Here is a 23,849-nt window from a genome sequence, read left to right as displayed (position 1 = left end):
AATGCGTATCGCCACATTTTCCCCGTCGTTTGGCACCACGAAAATCTTTTGTTCATAACGCGTGCTTATAGTATTTGCATCGCTCTCGGGTGGTGTTGGCATTTGTGTTTGGGGCCATCGTTTTTTAAAAGAACGCGTTTATACGAAATAATATTGGTTGAATATAGCAAACTTTCAGCAATGTTGTCCACTTTTCACTGCTGCATTTCTATTGTAATCGAGATTAATGCCTTTTCGCACAATCAGACGTTATGACAACGGCCTCTTTCTAATTTATAAAAAGAAATGTACGCAAGGTGGCGCCTTGAAGTTTCCTCCCGCGATGCGAGTAACTAGCGAAATGAACAAGAGATGGCAGCGCCGGCGCTTGCGTCGCGCTAGTGGTTATCTCTGGCGCCCGCAACGCTATCGGTGATATTCGGCCGTTTCTGAGCCAGCCGAGTCGGGCTGAGTCACTTGCGTTTCACGAAATAGCGATAACGTGGCCTAGAACGTGCGCGCATCACCACTGGTAGGTCGCGTATGTTGTCTCAAGCAAGAAAACAAGGGCATTGGCGCCAACATGCGATGACTCATTGCATTTTCCGGGGACACGCATCCTAGCTATTGAAGCAGACGATGGCTTGTACGCAGCAGACGACGGAAGCGCGAAGCGTTTTCGACGGAACAATCATACGCTTTGAGATAGCTGCTTTATTTTTACTGCGGAGGAAAACTGTTTTGCTTTACCGATAACGCTACATTCAGTGCCTTCATTTTAGTTTCTTAGGCGAAACGTCAAGTTGGCGTCACGTTACGTAAGCAAAACCGGGCCACCAGCGCCATTTTGTTTGCGTCGCGCCTACGTCACGCACCGAAGAAAATGGCGGAATGTCCAGAATAGCGCCCCAGGGGTTCTATTCTGGGGCGCTATTCTGGACATTCCGCCATTTTCTTCGGAGCGTGACGTAGGCGCGACGCAAACAAAATGGCGCTGGTGGCCCGGTTTTGCTTACGTAACGTGACGCCAACTTGACGTTTCGCCTAAGAAACTGAAATGAAGGCACTGAATGTAGCGTTATCGGTAAAGCAAAACAGTTTTCCTCCGCAGTAAAAATAAAGCAGCTATCTCAAAGCGTATGATTATTCTGTCGAAAACGCTTCTCGCTTCCGTCGTCTGCTGCGTACAAGCCGTCGTCTGCTTCAGTAGCTCGGATGCGTGTCCCTGGAAAATGGAATGAGTCATCGCATGTTCGTGCCAACGCGCTTGTTTTCTTTCTTGAGACAACATACGCGAACTACCAGTGGTGATGCGCGCACGTTCTAGGCCACGTTATCGCTATTTCGTGAAACGCAAGTGACTCAGCCCGACTCGGCTGGCTTAGAAACGGCCGAATATCACCGATAGCGTTGCGCGCGCCAGAGATATCCACTAGAGCGACGCAAGCGCCGGCGCTGCCATCTCTTGTTCATTTCGCTGGTTACTCGCACCGCGGGAGGAAACTTCAAGGCGCCGCCTTGCGTATATTTCTTTTTGTAAGTTAGAAAAAAGCCGTTGTCATAACTTTTGATTGTGCGAAAAGGCATTAATCTCGATTACAATACAAATGCAGCAGTGAAAAGTGGACAACATTGCTGAAAGTTTGCTATATTCAACCAATATTATTTCGTATTTACGCGTTCTTTTAAAAAACGATGGCCCAAAACACAAATGCCAACACCACCCGAGAGCGATGCAAATACTATGAGCACGCGTTATGAACAAAAGATTTTCGTGGCGCCAAACGACGGGGAAAATGTGGCGATACGCATTCCTCTCGGCTGCCATTGCATATGGCTGCCCATTAGCATAATTCGCGCGGCTCGTCGCAGCAAAAATTATGGCGGAAAATCTCAGCAATGGCGGCCCTGCGCAACGTCACGCATCGTCAAAATGACGTTTACGAAACAGCCCTTCCTGTGACGCTCCTCATGAGATATTCCTTCAGCCAATCAGCAAGCTGGCATGGCGCATATCTTGAATCGCCACCACATATTCGCGCAATTGCAGATGCATTGCACTGGCTTCTGCACGCTACCGCTCACATTCTTTTTGAAGCGCTAACATCACAATATATCTGCCAAGGACCAAAAAAATGTATTAGTCCATAACATTTGCAGCTCCACGTCACGTTTCGTCATCTTGATGAAAACGCAAAATTGCATTTTGCAATACTTCCGCTTCCCGGCACAAATTTCAAAACACGTGACCTTTCGACAGCCAATCAGAGAGTAAACATGGCGGCTAATGGCGGCCGTGCAGCCGCCATGCGTGTCCAGAATAGAGCCCCAGGTCCGCAATAGACATCAGTAAGAGGCGATTGGAGGATTGGTGGAAGAAAAGTAGGGAAACGACAAAGGACGGAGACGTACAAAAGCACAGTTCGCAATAGGGTAACAGAAAATTTGGACGTGGTAGTTCATAGTGTTTTTTTTTTTTCATTGGTTAACCTAGGTAGGATATTAGGCAGCATAGTAGCAAGAGCTTGGTGGCGCAAGCCACCGCCCCGTTCCAAAGGGGACGCTCATAACATCCATCCATCCATTGATTTCATTTTCCCGTCTTCAGCTGTAGCTAGTTGCCAGTGCGCGCTGTATTAACGGTGGTCGATGTGGGTGATTACTCGTGCGTACGCCGTGCCGAGAGAAATTGCGGTGCATTTTGTAAGCATTGAGAATCAAAACCCCTTGGACTGCGTAATGTAGCTCGCAGTATATTTCGTGTGGTGCGCCGATGTCGAATACCTTCGCGCATTCGTTTCCGGCTTGTGGAAAGCCTGTGTCTTAAGAATCTCCTCCTCTCGCACTCTCGCGTCGTATCACAGTGCACGGAAGTATTTGGGGAAACTTGTGCTATTACGTGCTGTAGTCGATCCGCAATTCAACGGTGTTCACGCCGGAAGGACCGTCGGTGCAGTCGATGCTCGAAAGGTAAGTCCGGCGCTTGCGCGCATTCTTGTAATCTATGGTCCGTGAGGTGTGCGTTGTTGTACGGATCAGAAGATAATTAGTAGAGCAACAAAAATGGTCAGTGTGCTTTTCTAATGTTCGTTCTTCACGTCGCAGTGCATTTAGCAAAGTTGCACGGAAATTGCCCTAAAACGTATTGATGTTGCCAACAGCTTTATCTATAGTTTATTTGCTTTCTCCTATGAAGCACGCTAGCGCGGGCGATTCTTTGATCTAAATCGGCACAAAAATTCAAGCAAGGAAAGTTACTGTTTGTGTACATAATTTCTCATTGAGAAATGGTATAGGCATTTCTAGAAGTAGTACGTCGACGTGTCGTCTTCACAGCAAACAGCTGGGTGAGATAGCACCCGATTGTTGTGTCGATGCATGGCCAGATTTTTAGCTTGTATGCGAATTCTTCTGTTTATAGTGTCGTCAGACAGCGTGTATTAGTGTCCCGCGTGTGTGTATTAGTGTCCCATGTGTTTGTAAAGGGTTCTGATCTTGCAGAGACGCCGAAATTACAACCGCAATGTTTCTTTTTAATCGAAAAATCTTTCTTTTTTCTCTATTGTCTCTCCTGAAAAACAGGTGGTCTGTTGTAATTTTGAGCGCATCGTCCTTTGGGACAGTGCTTTGTTCCGCCGCATAAACAAATTAGGTTTTGGAACGCTTTTCATGTGCTAAGGAATTTTCTTGATCGTACAATTCACATTTCACTCTATACAGATGTACATGTACGTTTGTGTGAAAAGCTTTTCATAGTAAGTTCATATTTGCTGCAGTTCGATTTACGCGTTATATAACCGCCTGTGCCGTAACAATCAGATATTTACACAACCAGATGCACTTTTGTGTAACTGGTTGCACGAGACTTTTCAAAAGGCAGCCTGATCTTGTTATATCACGAGCTTGCAGTTTCAGCAGGGATTACAATAAATTAAACATTTCTTATTGTTTAGGGATGTCAAGATTTTGTGAACCAGAGGCACCTCCACATGTGCACCTGCAGCACTTCTGCAGCCTCAACAACACGGCAAGGTAACTAATGGGCATGCTGCGACAAGGTGCGTACAGAGCAGTCGCCGCTACTTACACGAGCTGCAGGTTTTGTTGGTATCATGCATACTTGGCAACTCTCCTGAATTTTTCGTGGGTTTACAAAAGGGGGCTGATTTTACAATTTTATGAATGTCACTTTAAAAAGAGAATCAAGTTGTGTTGGTTAAGATGTTTTAAAGAGCCTGTTGAGAGATGGGTGGCATGCCATTGTTGAAATGCATGTAAAAAAATTAATTGTAACGGTACTTGTACTATTTTATTATTAGGAACACAATATCTCTTAACGAGAACACGAGAGGGGCACTTGCTTTAGGGAAGTTTGGTCAGATAAATTCCTGAAGCAGCCTAAAGTAGTAGCAGAAAAGACACTGACAACGCTCTGAATCTAAGGAACAATGTTGTCAATTTCTGGTTTCAAGTTCGCTGCTGCTTTTTGTGCTGCACGTCAAATGAAATAATGGTTACTAATGTGTGTGTGTGTGTGTATGCAACAATGTGGGTGCTGAGAGCAAGCTTTAAAAAAATGTGTGCTATCTCCCGAATGAAGAATTTAGTGTCTGCAGCATTTTTACAAAGTATAATGTTCACAGGTTGGCAGGTGTGGCCTAATGTACAACACTTTTGCTGTAGATGTCATATTCATAACTTCCATTTTCGGTCTACTTGAATCGTATGGTTAGAATTTGGCCCACCTTCAGTTCGATCAAGTTACATAGGTAGCCCCCTCTGAGTGAACCTTAATTAGGGGCTATTGTAGATATGCATGATGTACTTACTCACTGTATTGTGACAGATATTTTTAGGGACTGTGTTGTAAGGTATGCATATCCTTTAACCTGTATGTCTTGCTACAGGTTGCCCAACAAAAGCAGAGAGGTTTTGCCCACCTTTATTATTATGCTTTCATGTAGACTTCTAAGGTCTGTGCCCACACAGACTCTCTGTTCTTAATCACATTTTTGTAAGTATTCACTATTGTGTATTACATGTTCTTTTTTTTGGGGGGGGAAGGGGGTATTTATTCCTATATACTACAGAGAAAGGGACCTCAAAGCAAGAAGCCACAAAAGGTGGCTTAAAAGTGTATGAAGCTTGGAATTTACATTCCATGTCCTAAGGCACTACCAGTAATAAAACATTTCTTATTGCTTTGTTTATAAGCTAGCTGCCAGATACATAGTCCCATAGTCCATTATGAGAGTATGTTTCTTTTTCTTCTCTTGTCTGACTTGTTTTGCTGAATGTTCTCCTTGTTAGTTCAGAATTTGTTTTCTTGCCACCTCACACAATACTCCAAGTGGAGCCTATGAGCTATGTGTATATTAGGTAAATTCCTGAAACATGCAACAAACCAGGCAGCATAACATTTAAATGTTGCCAGTTTATAATGCTTTTCGAGTGCAGCGCAGCATGCAGCTTGAGGCTTATCTCTTCAGATGTCACAAAAATTGCAGGTTATGAGAATGTGGTCCCACAAACTGCGGGTTACGCATGCCAGTTAGCCTGTTGCAGTGGTCGCAAGTGGGAATGTAACCGAAAGCTGGGCATGCTCAGCCCTTTTGCATATGACACAGGATAAAGCTTCAACTCTTCGATTGCTTCACCTTCCCCTCTTATTATTTTGTCAACTTACGAATACGCATGACTTATAGAGACTTGGTTATGAGGTGGACTGCTGCAATTGGCTTATGTGCACCTGAATAGATAGTGGTACCCTTGAAGCAATTATGTATATTGCACGCATGCTAATATCGTCAACTTAAAATATGCAATTGCCTGTGACATTCTTAGGGAAACAACGCTTTGTGCTGTGAATAGTGTGTAACCAGTTCCCTAAAAATTACCAGAAACAATATTTTCTCACCTAAAAGTGGTTAGGCACGCCATGCTTAAGACACACTTTCTTAAAAAATAATATTATAGTGTGTTGTGTCAACCATGCTATTAGAAGTGGCAAACAAAGGTCATAACATGCTTTGACTTGACTAATAAAATCTGTGTGACCACCTAAATTCTAGTCTTAGCCCCTTTTGGCGTAGACACACCATTGTGGTACAAAGGGAGGTCTATGTCATTAGCTAGCTTCTGAGATAAGTACAGACTGAATAGGCACTTGTTAAGATTTTGATGTATTACCATAATGAGCCCTTCCAAAGCTTTCTTTTCTTTTTCCATTTAGGCCATAAAACCACTTTTCTCTTAAAGGGAAAGACAGCCATTCAGAACATAAATCATGCCTCATGTTGTCTGAAACGCGCACTGTTTTTCTCATTAGACAAGGATTTGTATTTTTGATACTTGACAAATAGCGAAAAATGACCTTTGGCACCCTCATGTGGCAAAAGCATGACAAAATATGGGATGCCCTATTATGTGACCTATAAGTGTAAGCGGCTACTCGGCTTCTTTAGTTATACTGAAATGTGGTACATTCTTTTTAATAGAAGCTTTTTTCTGCTGCAAATCACAGCTAAATCTTCAGTTCTTATGAGTAGAAAAATGGCGTCAGTTTCTGAATTTGGGTGGTGCGTGCTGTGGCCCATTCTCGGAGACCATAGTGGCACTGTGAGAACTTGCATGCTGCTTTTTAGTGCAAGAAACTCGAAAAAAGGAAGACAGAGGCGAAGGAAAAGCAAGGACAAGCGCTACACTTACAAGTATTTATTCCGAAAAACAGAGCATCTTATATATACACAAAAAGCACCTGCGCAAACGCCTAAAACAAGCAGAGGACGTCAGTCAGCCGAAGGCAGTGTTATCAATTTTTATGTGCTTAGCAACCTGAATTCCGAATCGTAAAGCGTAACACAAGTTTGACTCGCACAAGATAGACCAGTGGTGTGGATATGGAAGGCCTCAAACAGTTCACATGGGGTTATGTTTTTGCTTCTGCCTAGGAACCTGACATAAAACACCAAGGTTCACAGTTGGGACAAGACCTGCAATGTGCAGGCAGGTGCGCAGTCGTACCTTTCTTTAAAATATTTGTATGCTCTCTCATTCGGTCGTTGGCGCAACGCCCAGTTTGTTCAATGTAGCACTTGCCACAGCTGAGCAGGATCAGGTGAACCACTTCAGTGGAGCATTGCATGTAATGTGTAACACGCTGTACTGTACACCCATTTGTAGCGCCAACCGTGATTTGGGGGCAGAGATGGGCCATCTTATTCGGGTGGAGAATACCACAGATATTCCATACCTGTTAGCCACTTTATTGAGAGTGAGGCTAACCCTGTGAAGGTACAGGACGACTTGTGCCTTTTTTCGAGCGCTACACTCGACTTCGTCCCCCTTCTTAGGCTTGCCTTTCAGCTGCCGGAGCACTTTCCCCCACTGACATCAGCACCTAGTGAGGGTAGCTGGCTTTTAAAAGCTGCTTGATCTGATTGTCAGAACTCAGTCTTGATCCTATGAACACACAATTTTTAAGCGCAGCTCCCAGGCAGGTTGTTGCGATCCCTCGTTTTACAATTTTTGAGAGGGCGGAATCGTATGGGAACAGCTCTTTTTTTGAGAGCGTGGGGAGTAGTACCAACAAGCATGTTCCTTTAAAAACGTCAAATTTAAATCTAACAACTGCAGCACGTTCTCCACCGGAATCTCATGGGTAAAACACTGGCCCTTGCCATGAAATTTAAAAATCCTTAAAACCGCGCTGATTTCATCATTGTCAGTTGAAGAACACTATTTGTCCAAGAGGACTAAAAAATCGTCTACATATCTAAAAACTTTTGTCAAGTGCACGTTCTTAAAACAGTTGTCGAGGGTTATATCCATTTCAGAAAGAAATAGGTCACGTAGCAGAGGCGCTACGCGAGTACAGTTGATTGTCAAAAAGAATAAAAGTACATTTGAGATAGCCTTCCAATAAGGCCAGAAACTTTCCTGGCCTTAATCTGTGAAGGTACAAGATGTACTTTCACCGGGTTAGCCACAATCTCAAGAAAGTGGCATACAGGTATGGAGTACCTGTGCTCTTCTCCATCCCAAACAAGCTGGCCCGTCTCTGCCCCCGAATCACGGGTGGCACTACGAATGGGTGTACAGTAGAGCACATTAAGCATTACATGCATTGCTCCATTGGAGTGGTTTACCCGATTCCGCTCAGCTGTGGCAAGTGCTAAACTGGGTGTTGCATCAACGACCGAATAAGAGAGCACGCAAATATTTTAAAGAACGATACGACTGTGCACATGTCTGCGCATTGCAGGTCTTGTACCGACTTTGGACCACTGTTTTTTAACGTCAGAATCCTAGGCAGAAGCAAAAACAAAACTGCACGTGAACTGTTAGAGGCCTTTCATATCCATACCACTTGTCTAGTTCGCGTGAGTCAAGCTTCTGTTACGCTTTATGATTCTGAATTCAGATTGCTAAGCATATAAAAATTGATAACACTGCCTTCGGCTGACTGACGTCCTTTGCTTGCTTTATGCGTTTGCGCTTGTGCATTTTTGTGTATATATGGGATGCTCTGTTTTTTGGAATAAACAGTTGTAGGTGTAACGCTCGTCTTTCCTTTTCCCTCTCACAGTCTTCTTTCGAGCTTTTAGCGCTAGACAGCAACATGTTAAGTAAGCACCAACTTACCCAAGAAGAATTGAACCTCGAGAACTTGCATACCTGGCCAAAATAGGGCACCACAGATGCAGCAGCGTATTATGGTAGCGTTTAATTTTCCGAAGGGGTCTTTGCAAATGTTTAATTAAAATTGAACTCATTCCTGCGAAAGCCACCCGTCATTTTGCTTTCGCAACTACTGAAGTTGGCTATGCGCATTGCTCTCACTTCTCAGTGTTGCTGGCGTAAGGGCTCCTATTTTTGGGGGGGCAATTCTGATTCAAAAATTCTGCTTACAAAATTGCTACATAATTTTGGAACTGCTGCATGTATAAATACTTCCGAGAATGAGCATTTAATTGTGCCACAAATGACTCAGTTCCTTAGAAATCTGTTGTCAGTCTATTTCAAGCTCGGCTTTTGCATCATACACGGAGCATTGCATTTTTTGTCCCTTTACAGCGACTCCTGTTATTCAGTTTTATGTTGCATGGAATACAAAGGCACTTTAGATGAGGCCAAGGATAAGTGCACGGCTTGAATGCGTATAGGATGAATAGGGTCACATGGCTCGGTAAACAAGCTTGCAGTTTTCGCTTTAAAGGAATGCTAAAGAGAAACACTAAATCATATTAGATGGATAAAGTATTCTCTGCTGACGCTTTCTGTAATAAATTTTGTAATGAGAGTTTAATTATAAGGAGAGAAAATGACGGTCAAAATACAGTTTTTCAAGTTTGGTGTCAGGATTTCGCATGCCGGCATGTTAGGGACACATCATGCATTCCAAAGTATTTTCTTGTACTTTGGCAATTGCGGTTCAATTCACTCGCTTAAAACTTGCTAAGTTCTGTTTCTGGCTCGCTTAGAATGCAATGTTGTCGATATTTGCCAAAGCCAAACTAATCTGACCCCTAGCAGGTTGTGTCAAAATTCAAGGCATCACGGCAAGCTGGTGCGGGAACTTTATTGTGGTTTCACTGTCCATCATTCATTATGTCTTTTCTGGCATATGAAGCTTCCTCTCTTGGTAACTATAGTTTTTTGGTATTGTGGTAGAGTAATTTACTAATGCAGCTCAAATAATTATTTTTCTTTGCAGTACCCTTTAAAGTTTTGCCTAAATCATGTGGCATGAGATGACACTACCCGAAAGTTGTGTTGCATGTCAGCAGTTTGTGTTATATAGTCGCCAGCACTGTCCTCAGGCGCTCGGAGATATCACATCACTTGCTGCTCGTTGTAATCATTCCCTGAAAATCCATAACGAGGATCTATTTATTATGCTCAGCAGTAAGCTCAATCATACTGGAGGAGTGGCAAACCAATACAGCAAAAAAGCACTATATAACTCTAAATGTTTGCTTTTTAACATTTTTAATTCTGATATGCTGTTTTCTCCAAAACGTGTTGAGTGTGTCGGGAAAGTTTCAGCACATGTTTTTACCTCAACAGTCGTGGAAAGACCAGTTCACCATTCTGACTGCTGCATACTTGTACCTAGCTTGATCTCTGGAGTCGACTGTATGATTATTTTTTACACAATAATTAGGGTGGTTTTCATTAATGCCACCTTTCCACAATACTCGATAACCACCAGTTTGTCGAAATAATTGGAAGAAATGCAATCTTCTGTAAAACAAACTTGCTTAATTTTTTGCACAGCAAATCGAATAAGCCCTTTTCAGTGCAGTGGCAGGTATAGGATGTTGGTAGAAAACTGTTTCATCAAGATGTACTGCATTAGAAGGTATGTTTCTTGCTCATTCTATCCAACGTAGCATCATCTGGTCTTTATGTTCCTTTCAGTTCTATTCACAGTGCCTACACACTAAAGATATAAGGGACAGGCAGATGTGGTTCACAGTGGCGCACACATCGAGGAAAAATAACAATCAGACAGAGATCGAAAGAGCAGAGCGCTCATCCACTTTAATTGCGAGCACCATCAAAATGAACTCTTGCTAATTTTCCCAAGCTTCAACTGTTGTGGTTGGTGTTTTCTGTTTACAAAATGCTCATATGCAATTCATAGCCCTGGTGATTTTTGTATGTATTGAAAAGACGTGTGCGATTCCAGAATGATTTCGCTTGTTCAAAACATGGTACGTAACTTGCCACTGTTTGTTTTAAAGGCTGAACTGGATAGGAAGTTATTGTAGTATTCTTTATGCTGTCTGTGTGCATTAAGCTTGTGCAGATGCACAAAGCTGCCTACCATCAAGCAACTAGACATCTTCACGGATTCTTTAGCGGCTATGCAGGAACTCAAGAAGGTCGATAAGGCGATGGAAATCTGCGAGAGAATACACACTATGAATAGTAAGACAGCTACTTGCGTCAAGGTACACTGGATTCAAGGCCATTCAGCGAACCCTCACAACATTGCTGCTGACCAGCAGGCACACTGCCCTCCTAATCCTGATCCTCCACCTATTCCCCTCCCACCCCAACCCCGTAACTCGCTGCGAGCCCGTAAAAATGTTCTCCGGCAGGACACACGCGCTCTTATCCCACCGTGTGTCTGCTCCCTCCCCCTTCACCTTACTAGGGCGGAGGAAGTTGTGCTTAGGAGGCTTCGGGCCGGGGTGGCCCTTACACCGGCTGTTGTCTCAAGGTGGAACTGGTCGCATTTACCACTGGGTGCTACGTGTCCATACTGCTCCGTTCCTGTGGTGGAATCAGATGCATACCACCTAATATGGACATGTACGGGTTTAAGTTCGGAACGCTCGCGTCACCTACTGCAAGCCGGCCTCCGCTACAGTGTGACAACCAGCTATGACCGCTGGATACATGATAACAGATTTCACAAAACACTGCTTCAATTCATACACAACACAGGCCTCACAGCACACATATAATACACATATACGCTCCAACAATTATGCCTTAAGGGCAAGCCTTCATCGCAATAAAAAAAAAAAAAAAAGATGCTGAAAGCTTGTACTATGTTGATGTAAATTAGGTTGAAGCGATATAAGGATGGTTATCAATAGTTAATAATGGCCTCCGGGTACACACGCCCAGTTATGCTTCTGGGGACACTTATTAGTTAACCTTATCAGGTAATATCGTTAGCCTTATAGATGCTATAATGTTGCAGTGCCTGCAGGATGGCCAGCATTACAATACACATTAAAATTATTGTACAAGTCATGCAATGGTATTGGGATTGGCCCACCAAGTGACAACCTTTGATTACACTATACCTGGGACAAGCCCAGTTTACTCAGCCAGAGAGCCATCCATGCATAAGGGGAGGGGCGAGGCAAAAAGAGAGCTTTCGATTAATCTTTCTCACAAGGATAGCTCATACATATAATCTTTCTTAACCGGGATGCTTTTTTGCTCAAAGTGAAGTTAGTTGTGGGCACAACGTCTCCATTTTATTCCTATTTATGCCTCGTCAAAGTTGCTTTGTTCTTTTTATACTGTTTCTCTGGTGACACTGATCTCCCTTGTTTTATAGCTGCTATAGGTATGGCTGGACCTGGAGAAGAAGTGTAAGCAGACCATGCCATGTTGCTGATCTGCGCCGATCTCCACATCCAAGCTGGTCCCGCGACAGTTGGGCACCACTGTGCCTTGCTTCATTGACAAGGTGATATAATATGGTGAGCTTGTGCCTCAATATCGGTATTGAAAAATATGTTAAGGAAAATAAAACAAGGGCCGGCCTTATGATAGGTACACTCGTGTTCTTTCTTTAAGGCACTCTTTTGACACTGTTCTGCATGGACGTATTTTGAGAGGATGCTGACACTCCTTTATTGCAAACTGCCATGGAGCTAGTTATGCGTTAAACTAGCACTCTTTCACCAAAATAAGCCTTATTTAGCACACAATTCACAAGGAAGGAAAGGAGTCAACGGGACAGGGCGCTACTAATAGTTCAATTTTATTACTCGCACAGTGATATCGTGCAAAAGGTGAAAGGGGGTGAATAGATAAATCTGAATACATGCTTGCACAAACACCAAAAGGACACGTGGCGTGGCTAGTGTGGCACTTGTTTTACAATGATAATAAGCAGTCTCACTATCTAGTAATCCTCTGCATGGGAAGCTAGTGCTAGGTTCCTTGTCATGCATACAAGGAAAGCCTCAGATATCTCTCCAGTGTACTTGTCTTTATATTTTGCCACAATCAAGCAGCATTCGAACACAGGTGCATGTGCACCGAGAGCAGTGCACTTCCACTGCTAATTGACCCACGCATCCAGTTTCCTTGGTCACGCAGCCAGTCATTTACACATTGGCCGGTTTAGCCGATCTAGCATCTACTGCACAAAATGGTATGTGATGGGCACTGCACCTGTGTACTGCACGTGCTTTGTTGCATGCTTTCTTTTTTCACAGATAGTGATGCAGGCCTTTTCATTATTTCACTCATTCATTTTCACTTTTCAAAAGCCAGCATGAGGCAACTGTTCTCAGCACAAAACAAACTTGACTCGTTGGCTTTGGTTCTTTGGTTCGATGGGTTTTGGAGCCCATGCGGCTTCCTCGTTCACACTAAGGCAGACAAGCTTGTAGGCTGTGCTTCTGCAATTTGTACAGCACACTGACAGCACAGGTGTGGGCCTCATTTACGGAAGAGCGCTGACTGACCTCACCTTCCACGGCACAGATGACTTGTGTTGGGCGAGGCACCAGTGTTGATCTTTGTGCCTTGTTCAAAACAGCAGTCTTAGGTTTAGAGTAGTTGTAGCAAGACAAGGTAAACATGCATGGACAAGCATGGAAAGAAGAATGATAGGAGTAACGTTAAGGGAACAGAAAAGAGCAGATTGGGTGAGGGAACAAACGCGAGTTAATGACATCTTAGTTGAAATCAAGAAAAAGAAATGGGCATATGCAGGACATGTAATGAGGAGGGACAATAACCAATGGTCATTAAGGGTTGCGAACTGGATTCCAAGGGAAGGGAAGCATAGCAGGGGACGGCAGAAAGTTAGGTGGGTGGATGAAATTAAGAAGTTTGCAGGGACAACATGGCCACAATTAGTACATGACCGGGGTAGTTAGAAAAGTATGGGAGAGGCCTTTGCCCTGCAGTGGGCGTAACCAGGCTGATGATGATGACGATGAAGGTAAACATAACTTCCATGGCTTGAGTGAGTGAGTGAAGAAACTTTGTTGCGAATGCCTGCAGAACAGTTACTGTAGCCTTCCCCTGTTAGGGAGGCGCTACCGTGACGCGGCCATGACGTCTTCGCGGCGTGTGGCACCTCTACTTCGGCCGCGGCCGCACTATTCCGCACCACTATTTCGCGCCACTACTTCGGCCGCTTGAGTGGGATCATTTCTCCTGAGGCATCTAGCTTTTTTTTTCTTGCAACTATGCAGAGGTGCTTCTCTAGAGTCGACGTGAAGTTGGCGTAGAATTGTGCATTCGGGAACTCCTGAACAATGATCTGCTGTAGTTAGGGCTTTGCGAAGAATGCACCATCTTTCAAGCCACTGATTTTTTGTTGGCATGCTTGTACTCGTGCTGTCAGTAATTTCTTGGCTTGCTGAATTATCTTGAGGCCCCATGCTGATGCTACCGATGTCTTCATATGCAGACTTTTCAGGAGGAGGTTTTTTTTGCTTTGCAAGTGTGGTTGAAGGGTAGGTGGTGCTTACAGGTAGCTATTCTAGATATTAGTGAGACGAACTGGCCAATTTGCTTACGTCTTGTCCATAGTTTTATAGGAGTTAGTCAAAGACATAGAAAATTGATCTCACTGGTAATATGATGATAGTCGCTTGGTCAATGACCACAACTTTATCATGTCACTAGTCTAGATCAATTTTAGTCAAACCCTTGACAACATCTCCTACAGAACTTGTGGACAAGACGTGCTAAGCAAGGCTCACTGGTTTCTCTTAGTCACGTCCAGAATAGCCACGTGTATGTGCCACCTTTCCTTCGACCAGACTAGCAAAGCAAAAAACTTTGTACCGAAAAGTTTGTGCTTGAAAACGTCGGTAGTGTCAGTGTGTGGCCTCAAGATAATTCGGCCAGCTAGGAAGAAATTACTTGAGTCAGGAGCTCAAGAATGCTGACAGAAAATCGAGGGCTTCAAAACTGTCGCATTCTTCACACGGCGCCGACTAGATCAGGCCATTGTTCAAGCCTTTCAGGTGATACAGCTCCATATCAACTTCATGGCAATGCTAAGGGACCACCTGTATGAACAGTCGCAAGCAAGTTTGACATACTAGCATCAAAACAGCCCATTCAAACCAAGAAGTTATCTTCAGCTTGTGCAAGCCCACTAAATCTGAAACTGCCATTTTGTGCAAAGGCGGGAATTTAACACTGCAGAATGCTTTACCTGATCCTGGCAAAAGTAACCTGCACCGTAGAACGTGCCGTCAGTCAGCTCCTTCAGAAGGAAAAAAAAGGCCCACGAGCTTACTTGCCATGGTGTAACCCAGAAATCTGTCTCTGCTCTGGAATCTGAGTTTTTTTCGCCTTGGCTTGGTCAGTGACCACAATTTCATCCTTATGAAACAATGCATTAACAGGTTCAAACTCGGGTTAATGTTTTAATCTGCATGATTTTGTGGGCAAAAACTGATGAAAGGAGACCCACAATGACTAGTAAACCTGTACAGAGGTCTGTGTCATCAAGAAGTTTGAAGTCCATTTGCATAGGCTAATGATCACAAGGCACACTTGTGCTGTTGCTTGAAACAATACCATGCACTTCTTGAAGGAATGGCATAAATCTTTTTTAGCTGTATTCAGCAGCATGGATGTACACTGCCCCTATAATTCTGGTTAAAAGTAAAGAAGGTAAGGCAGAATAGGCCATTTAAACCTAGTGGGAGTAATCTTGACATTAGTAGATCGTTGCTCAAAACATCTGACAATTTATGTTTTGGAAAGTATGAAATTATTGTAAATTTAGCTGCTGTCAGCTTATTTTCTGTAAACAGTTTTTCTTATGAATATAGTATATGTATTAAAAAAATATAAATCCTTGAGCTTTACATGCTAAAGTCACGATATGATTACAAGGAATGCTTCAGTGGGGCTCTGATATCTCGAAATATCATCAATCAAGTCAAATTTTTTTCCTGGCGCAGTGCTAACTCAATGGATATTTAACTTCTTATCCCGAAATGCTTTGGCAAGGTGCTCTCGATAACTCGAAATCTTGACTGCGAAAATGTAGGGAAAAAGTCATCGCCCGAAGGTTTCCATACTTTGTGCGCAACTGCAATATTGCCAAAAAGTGGCAAGATCGCAAGTTTGTAGCAAATTCTCCCTCATTCTACGCCACTCTTGCCTACTGTTCACGTCCGGCTGCAATCTCATTGATAATCTTGGCTGAGTGTTCCTCTGACCCCTTGAAAAAGGGCGATGAGCACAAGAAGGCGCACGTGACCTTAATAACATGCATGCTCACAAGTGCGCGGCGAGTTGTCAGCTTGCTGTGCTCTGTGCAGACCGGCGCGCTACGCCATGCTTCGTGCTGCGCCAAATGTTTTTTTGCGCTATAGGTATTTTCTTTATTAACGAGTTCAGGGATGCAGTTTTGTTACAATGCCTTTTGTGATGCCGTTTCTAATCACACTTCGTCAGTGGTCATAGTGATCTCCACCCGCATTATCAGTACGGGGTAAGCCAGCCAGAAACGGTGGAAGAAATAGTGGCACATAATCAAGCGGAAGGCATTGGGCAGTATTGCCAGTTGATTTATTTTTTGTCATATGTTTCGCGATATTTTGTGTGACTAAGCTTTGGACGCGTCAATGTCTATGTGTAACAGTGTTTGCTACGATATGTGCAAGAATCGCTGTTGCCCGTAGCTGCCCAACATGTCGGGTGCCAAATTGTACAATACCTTGCAAAAGTGATCTACTAAAAATACCGCTTCTGCTATATTTAGCTTCTGCAAGAAATTTAGCTGCTGCTGGCACCTACCTTGAAAGACTATATGGTCTTCGCATGGCCAGGACCTCCTCTTTTTGTGAGTTTGCTTATCTTGAAATCTACCTTGGTTTTTATAACTTTGTGATGGTAGTTTGGACTATTTGAATGGCGCAGCCAAAGGCACATGACTGCTGTGGGTCGGCGACGAGGAGGAAGAAAAGGGCCGGTTCTGGTCTGAGGCGGCAGCCATGCGGAACTGCCTGAGCCTGCCCGAGCGGGCCTTCTGTGCCGAACGAGCCGAGCAGTTCGTCTACCCAAGGCCGATGTTCCTGGATGTGCTGGCGGAACAGGCCGGGCTGTCCTTGGGCGTCAACCGGCCCTGCTCCACTGCTGGGCAAGCATCCGAAGCCGGCGTGTTCTGGTGCAGCTAAGCTTTCCAAACGGACTAGCCTGTGGTGGGCAGACGTCCCGACTCAGCTGTCATGCGAGCGGCCTGTCGTGTGCCGGGCATCCGCCTCGGCCTCCAGCCCCTGCGCCACCTGCTGCTCCAGATTCATCGTTGCGTCTCTTCGTGCCGTGAGTGTGTGATACTGAAATGTAATCAGACGCCTTCCTACATTGACACCGTGCTTGACTACCTAAGCAACAGACACTCATAAAGTGAACCGTGTCTGTTATCGTGTACGTTACCCTAGTCCTGTCCCCGTGTCATTAAAGCCTGTCTGTGTTCATTGTGTGTTTGAGGCCTGCGCCCACATGATCCTATCACAATTTTGGTGAGCCTGCCAGGATTATCAAACGCACAGGAGGGGCGATAGAGATCGAGAGGTTGTACGTCATAGAGAAAGAGCTAGGAATGGCAGGAGCGGAGTTACAGCGTTGGTTTGATACAGAAATCGTGAGGGAACGCGACCAGCGCGCCCAACATCGGGAAGACACGAAAGCGCAGGCAGAACAAGAGCGTCTACGATTAGAAGCGGAAGAACGAGTGTTTAAGCTCAAGATTGAGCTCCAGGAAAAGACTGATGGCACACAAAGTGCACTGAGTGACAGGACAGAACTACGGAACAGTTGGTTACCAGGGCGGCTCTTGAGCTATTCAGTCCCCATAAGTTGATCCCCCCGTTTAACGAAGCCCGGGATGATTTAGATTCCTACTTGCAACGTGTTGAGAGAGTGGCAACAAGTCAAGGATGACCCCCTGCAAAATGGGCACTCTCTCTCAATCTCTGCCTGACAGGAGAACGTTGACGGTCATAGGACGGCTTGATTCGAATACAGCCCTAGACTACGAACAGCTGAAGGCTACTCTCTTTCAGTGGTTTCGGCGCACCGCTGAGGGATACCGAGAAAAGTTTCGAAACGGGCTACTTCGGGCTACTTTGAGCACTGGCTTGAACTGTCCCATATTTAGAGAACCTTCGTCTCCCTCAGGGACACCATGATTGCTGAACAGTTTTTGAGATGTTCTGCGTCGCTGCAAATGTTCCTGCAAGAAAGGAATTGTAAGAATCTCGCTACGTTGTCGAAGAGTGCCATTTGTTTTATAGAAGCACAAAACCTGAGCAATCTAGGTGGAGAGAAGTTCTCCAAAGAACGAAACAATCCCAATATTCAACAAGACATTAATGTGACAAGGCCCCAGATGTGACAGTGTAAATCTGCCAGTGGGAAGAGGATTCCTCGAATCACTACCGGTGTCTGTCTTAAGAGACGCTAGCTGCAATACCATGGTCATGGGACTCTTTGGTACCCGAGGACAAAATGACAGGAAGAAAAACTAGTGTTCTTGCTGGACCGCACAATTCGCTACTTACCGGAAGTGATAGTATACTTACAGTCCATTCTTTACAGGCGTTGCGCGAGTTAAATATATGCGAGACCCCCTGTATGGTGTGGTATTTGGGAAACATTGAAGGTGCCCGTGCACCTAATGACCCGGCCAGTGCATGGTCTCCACAGAAAAATAACAGCGGCAAGACAAGTTACCCAGCCAACAGGATGTCATCCACTGCTAAAGCAGAGCTACCAGATGTAGAGGGCCAAACGTTGTCCACAGCTAAAAACGCAGCCGCCTCCTCGAGACCAACAGAAAACAAGGAATCTGGTACCGAGCTCGTTGCTGTGACAAAAAAAACGAAGATACAGTCCCTGCCTACACTGCCTATCCTGCAACCCGCAGTCACCGGAATAGAGCAAGGCAAATTAAATGCTTTACAGAGGGACGATGGGTCTCGGAGGAGATGCTTGAATAAGGTCGGCAAGATGATGATCGCGGATGGCCGCGCAAGCGAATAGTATTAGTACTTACAGGATGACATTTTGTACAGGAAGTACCCAGCGTCAGATGGGAAAATACTCGATCAGCTAATGGTGCCAAAAGATCTCAGGGGGATGGTGATGAAGTTGGCTCATGAAGGGATCCTCGTCGGTCACCAGGGTGTGATGAGAACAGTGGATCGAATCGTTACTGAATTTTACTGGCCAGGGGTCCAGTCGGAGACTAAACGGTTTGTTAAATCGTGTGACGTCTGTCAACGAATGGTGCCATACCATTTAGTCGGATGCGCTCCACTGTTTACGATGCCTGTAATTGTTACTGCCTTTGCTTGCGTAGGCATTGATATTATTGGTCTTTTATCCCCAACTTAAGATAAAAGCAACCGTTACATCCTTACTATAGTTGACTTTGCCTCCAGATACCCTGACGCTATCGCCCTGCCATCTACCGACTCGAGAACTGTTGCGGAAGGACTCGTCAAAATGTTTTCCCGAGTGGGCTTACTGCGAGGGATTGTCAACGACTGCAGATCCTGTTTCATGTCAGCTGTGATGAAGGAAGAAGAAGAACAACAACAAAACTTTATTCGTAGAAAGAACTTCGTTGCCCCTAAAATGGGGTAACGCCGTGTGGTCGGGCCCCTATTCCAAGGCACCGCTGGCCCTCGCCATCCTTTCTGCCCTGCGGACGAGCCTGAGCTGATCCCCAAGGGCGGAGCTGGATAGCAATGCCTCCCACCTCGCTCTCGTGTTATTATCTTCTTGTTCTTCTGTGTGAGCTGTGCACTCCCATGTGATGTGGTAGAGCGTTGGTGTGCTCCCACACCACGGGCATATGTCCTTGTATGCTGTTGGATAGTATATGTGCAATTTATGTAGGTTTATGTATGTGTCTGTTTGGAGCCTGCGTAACGTCGCTGAGTCCATGGCTGAAAGGTTCCTCTGCGGGGCTGGGTAGAGCCTTCTGATTTCCCTGTAGTGTTGCAAGACCGCTTTATTACTTGGATCGATGGGTGTCGGGTCCTCCACCATGTTGCCATGAGCAGCTCGGCAATTAGTAAAACCTCGAGCCACCTCATCTGCATGGAGGTTCCCAGTAACACCCTCGTGTCCCGGGGCCCATGTTATCGTTTGGGTATACCTGACGTCAAGGTCTCTGTTAATTTCGGTAAGTATCCGGCGTGCCCTCGCGCTGATCTGTCCCCTCTGATAGTTTCTACATGCGGCCTGAGAATCTGTGACTATTGTTAGTGGAGCATTGCGCTCTATGCCTTCTCGTATAGCTAAGGCGATTGCTATCTCTTCCGCTTCTAAAATGGTTGCTCGGGAAACCGAAGCACAGGCCGTGATTTTCCCTTTACGGTTTACGACAACTGCCACCATGTTCTTTGCATTGGCCCGATATGGTGAAGCATCCGTGAACCGTGCAGTGTCCAAGTATTTTGTTGTTTTGTCTATGTATTCTGCCCGAGCTTTTCTCCTTCCTGCGTGTAATGTCGGATCCATGTTTTGTGGTATTGGTGATACCCCATACAAAGCTCTAATCTGGCAGGGTAGACCTTTGGCATTTTGGTGTATTTGTATGCATTCTCCAAGGCCCACTCTTAGAAGAAGAGCTCTGCCGACTGTCGTTTGCGCCAATCGACTCCTCTGCGCTATGAGTTGGGCCTCAGCCAGCTCATGAAATGTATTGTGGAGGCCGAGGGCTAGAAGCTTCTCATTTGAAGTGTTGCGTGGCAACCGCAGAGCTGTCTTATATGCCATCCTTATTATTGTATCAGCCTTTTCTTCTTCCTCCCTGTTCATGGTATGGTATGGAAGGGAGTACATTAGTCTGCTGATGACCAGGCTTTTCACGAGTCTGAGGGTGTCTTGTTCCCCCATTCCTGTCCGATTATGAGCCACACGGGCTATCATCCGGTTAATTTGTTGCGTTGTTTTTCTGATCGTGTTTAAAGTGTGTAAACATCTGGCATTAGATTGCAGCCACATCCCCAACACTCTTACTATTGACCTCTCAGGAATAATTTTCCCGTCCAGCCTGATCTCGAGTTTGAGTCCCGGGTCAGTTCTTTGTTTTTTTGTTTTTGTGAGGCGAATGAGTTCTGACTTCTCCGCAGAGCACTGGAGTCCTCTTTGTTGCGTATAGTTCTCTATTATATTGGCTGCCCGTTGGAGCTTTTCCTCCTTCTCTCCCAAGTTGCCCTTGGTTATCCATATCGTTATATCATCCGCGTATAGGGAATGGTGGACGTCGGGGATTTCTTGGAGTTTTTTAGCTAGTCCAATCATGGCTATGTTGAAGAGTGTAGGCGAAATCACCGCACCCTGTGGCGTTCCTTTGTTGGGAGGATGGATGACTTCAGATTCATCGTTTCCTACTTTTATAACTGCTGTTCTCTCGTTGAGGAAGCATCGGATGTACTGGTATGTCCTTTGACCGCAGCTGGTCTCTGCAAGTCCATCCAGTATCCCTTTGTGACTTACGTTGTCGAAGGCCCCTTTTATGTCGACAGCCATGACAATGTGTTCTCCGGCCTTGGGGACGTTCGTTAAGACTTCCTCCTTTAAAAGCAGGAGTATGTCCTGTGTTGACAGATGTGGTCTGAAGCCAAACATGGTATCAGGCATTAAGTTGTTTTTTTCAAGATGACGTTGGAGTCTAGTGTTTACTAATCTTTCGAACACCTTTCCTAGACATGATGTAAGAGAGATGGGCCTAAGGTTGTCTAAAGTAAATTTCTTCCCTGGTTTTGGAATCATGATTATCACAGCGTGTTTCCATTGCTGTGGTATCGTTCCTTTGACCCAATGATCATTTATAAAGTTCGTAAGGGCTGTTATGGCTTCATCATTCATGTTTCTAATCATGGCATTTGATATTTGGTCCGCCCCTGCCGCTGTGTTCCGTTTTGTACTGGCGATTGCTGCTTTAACTTCTGCTACCGTGAAGAGTTCATCCATTTCTGGGTTTGGGTGTCCGATGTAATCAGCTTGGTATGGGGGTATCGGGGCGTTGTTACCGAAGCATTTTCTATGGACTGCCTGTAGGAGTTCTTCTTTTGTGCATGGGTACGAGTGTAGCAATCTCTCCAAGTTCTTTTGTCCTTCGCGTCTGCTTTTGAGCGGGTCAATCATTCCTCTGAGGATGTTCCACGTTTTTGCCGTCCCTAGGGTTCCATTAAGTGATCCGCAGAAGCGTTCCCAGTTGGCTGTTGTAAGTTGATTAGCATATTCCTCGGCCTTCTGGGTTATTTCTTTGATTTTCATTTTGAGTTTGCGGTTGCATTTCTGTCGCTTCCATCTTTTGGTCAGGCTTCGTCTTGCATCCCACAGATGCAATAGGTGAGGGTCCACTTCAGGTGTTTTGTCTGTCCTGGTGATGGTTTTAGTATGTTTCTGCTTTATATTTCGTATGCATTCGCACCAATTATCTAAATCATTTATGTCCGTGGTATGTTCTTTAAGCGATTCTCTGTACGCCCGCCAGTCTGTTATTTTAGCTGTACCTATTTGTTTGCGGATTTGAGCTGTGCGGATTGTGGTACTTATAATGCAATGGTCACTGCCTAGATTTTCGAGGGTGTTGCACCACTCCGCATTTGGACAATTTTTGGTTATTGTTAAGTCCGGACTTGTGTCTGCGGAGATACTATTCCCTGTTCTTGTTGGCATTGCAGGGTCTGTTAGAAGGGTCATGCCGAGCGCTTCTATTTGTCCCATGATATTTTTGCCTTTATTGTTCTGGGTTGGATACCCCCAGCTTGAGTGCCTGGCATTAAAATCCCCAACTATCACTAGAGGTCTCCCCTTCGCCATTTTTGCTGCCTCTTGAAATAGTTTGTCGAACGTTGCTCTTTTCCGACTCGGCGGGCTGTAGACATTAATTATGAAGGCACTCTTTCCTCTCGTGCCTTTATATGTGATTTCTGTTATTATATGCGGAATGTCCGTTCCTTCTATGGATTTGTGACATATTGCCGTTACTTTCTTGTCCACCAATGTTGCGACCTTCCAGTTTTCACCTTCGGTATTGAAGGTTTCGTATCCCTGTAATTTTGGGTTTGTTCCGGCTTCTTGCAATGCAATGATAGCTGGTGATCTGTTTTGTGTCATCACCAGCTGCGACAGTTGTCCCATTTTACGCCGGAACCCGCGGCAGTTCCACTGCCATATTTCGCACTCTTCGGAAGCGTGCTTTTGATGTTTAGGCATTGTGTGTCGCCTGGGTCATGGCCGACAAGCCTGGCCTGTTGTATACTTTCTCTGCCTTTTCTCTTATGCTGCTGCCTGTGGCATGTTTTCTCAGTGCTTTCGTAAATTCTATTTGTTGTGCCTGGATTTTCTTGTCCAGAGCCTCTAGTTTTCGATCTACCTGAATCATTACCTGCTCTATGATTGTGGGTATAACTTCTTTTATGGTTTCTTTCAATATCGACAAGGTAATTACGGTGTCGCCTTCTGAATTAGGTAGTTTTTGTCCTTTCTGTCCTGTCTGGACTGGTTTAGGCTCTCGTTGTGGTTGCTGCATTTGTTGTTTTTTCAATTGCCTATTTTCTCTTTCTAGGTCTCCTATTCGCACTCGCATTAGCTCTAGTTCGCGTTCTAGGCGTGTGAGTTGTGTTGTTTGGTGGGGGGGTTGGGAGGCGATTGCTGCCCAGCTCACCTCGTTTTTGCCTTCCTTGTTCACAGTCTTCTTGCTCTTCTGCTGTTGTTTTGTTGTTTGGCCCCTCTCTTGGCCACTGTCCCTGGAGTTGGAGCGGTCTCGGGAGCTGGACCTGGATCGGGAACTGGATCGGGACCTGGAACGGGCCCCATCTGGTGATGCAGAGTCCTCACGGTCCGTGCTGAACCAGCGTCTCTTGAGGATTACGTTGGCTTGTGGTCGGCGTAGACGTTGCGACAGTGGTGGCCTGCCCCTTTGGGGGACCCGTTTGAGTTTCTTGGTGCACTCCGATGCCGCCGTGGGATGAGCCCTACCCCCCCCGCCGGACAGGGCACACTTTGGATCACAGGTGTGGTCCTCAGGAGGGTCCCTTAGCTAACAATTGCTGCACGCCTTTGCCGTGGGCGTTGGACAAACGTCCGTTCTATGTCCCTTGCTT

General features: G+C 45.2%; 1 long non-coding RNA gene across 1 annotated transcript in view; it reads left to right on the top strand.

Moving 5' to 3' along the window:
- The first annotated feature begins 2,594 nt into the window (after positions 1 to 2,594).
- LOC135913883 (uncharacterized) overlaps positions 2,595 to 23,849 on the top strand; it is a 33,644-nt gene continuing 12,389 nt past the window's right edge. Inside the window, exons 1-4 of the long non-coding RNA XR_010568138.1 lie at positions 2,595 to 2,949; positions 3,933 to 4,037; positions 12,065 to 12,209; positions 16,639 to 17,040. This is a non-coding gene — a long non-coding RNA (uncharacterized lncRNA). The remainder of the gene's footprint in view (positions 2,950 to 3,932; positions 4,038 to 12,064; positions 12,210 to 16,638; positions 17,041 to 23,849) is intronic.

The sequence above is a fragment of the Dermacentor albipictus genome, unplaced genomic scaffold, assembly GCF_038994185.2.
Source record: "Dermacentor albipictus isolate Rhodes 1998 colony unplaced genomic scaffold, USDA_Dalb.pri_finalv2 scaffold_28, whole genome shotgun sequence".
NCBI lineage: Eukaryota > Metazoa > Arthropoda > Arachnida > Ixodida > Ixodidae > Dermacentor > Dermacentor albipictus.
The sequence above is the reverse complement of the archived record's forward strand: the minus strand, read 5'-3'. Positions and strand labels throughout refer to the sequence as shown.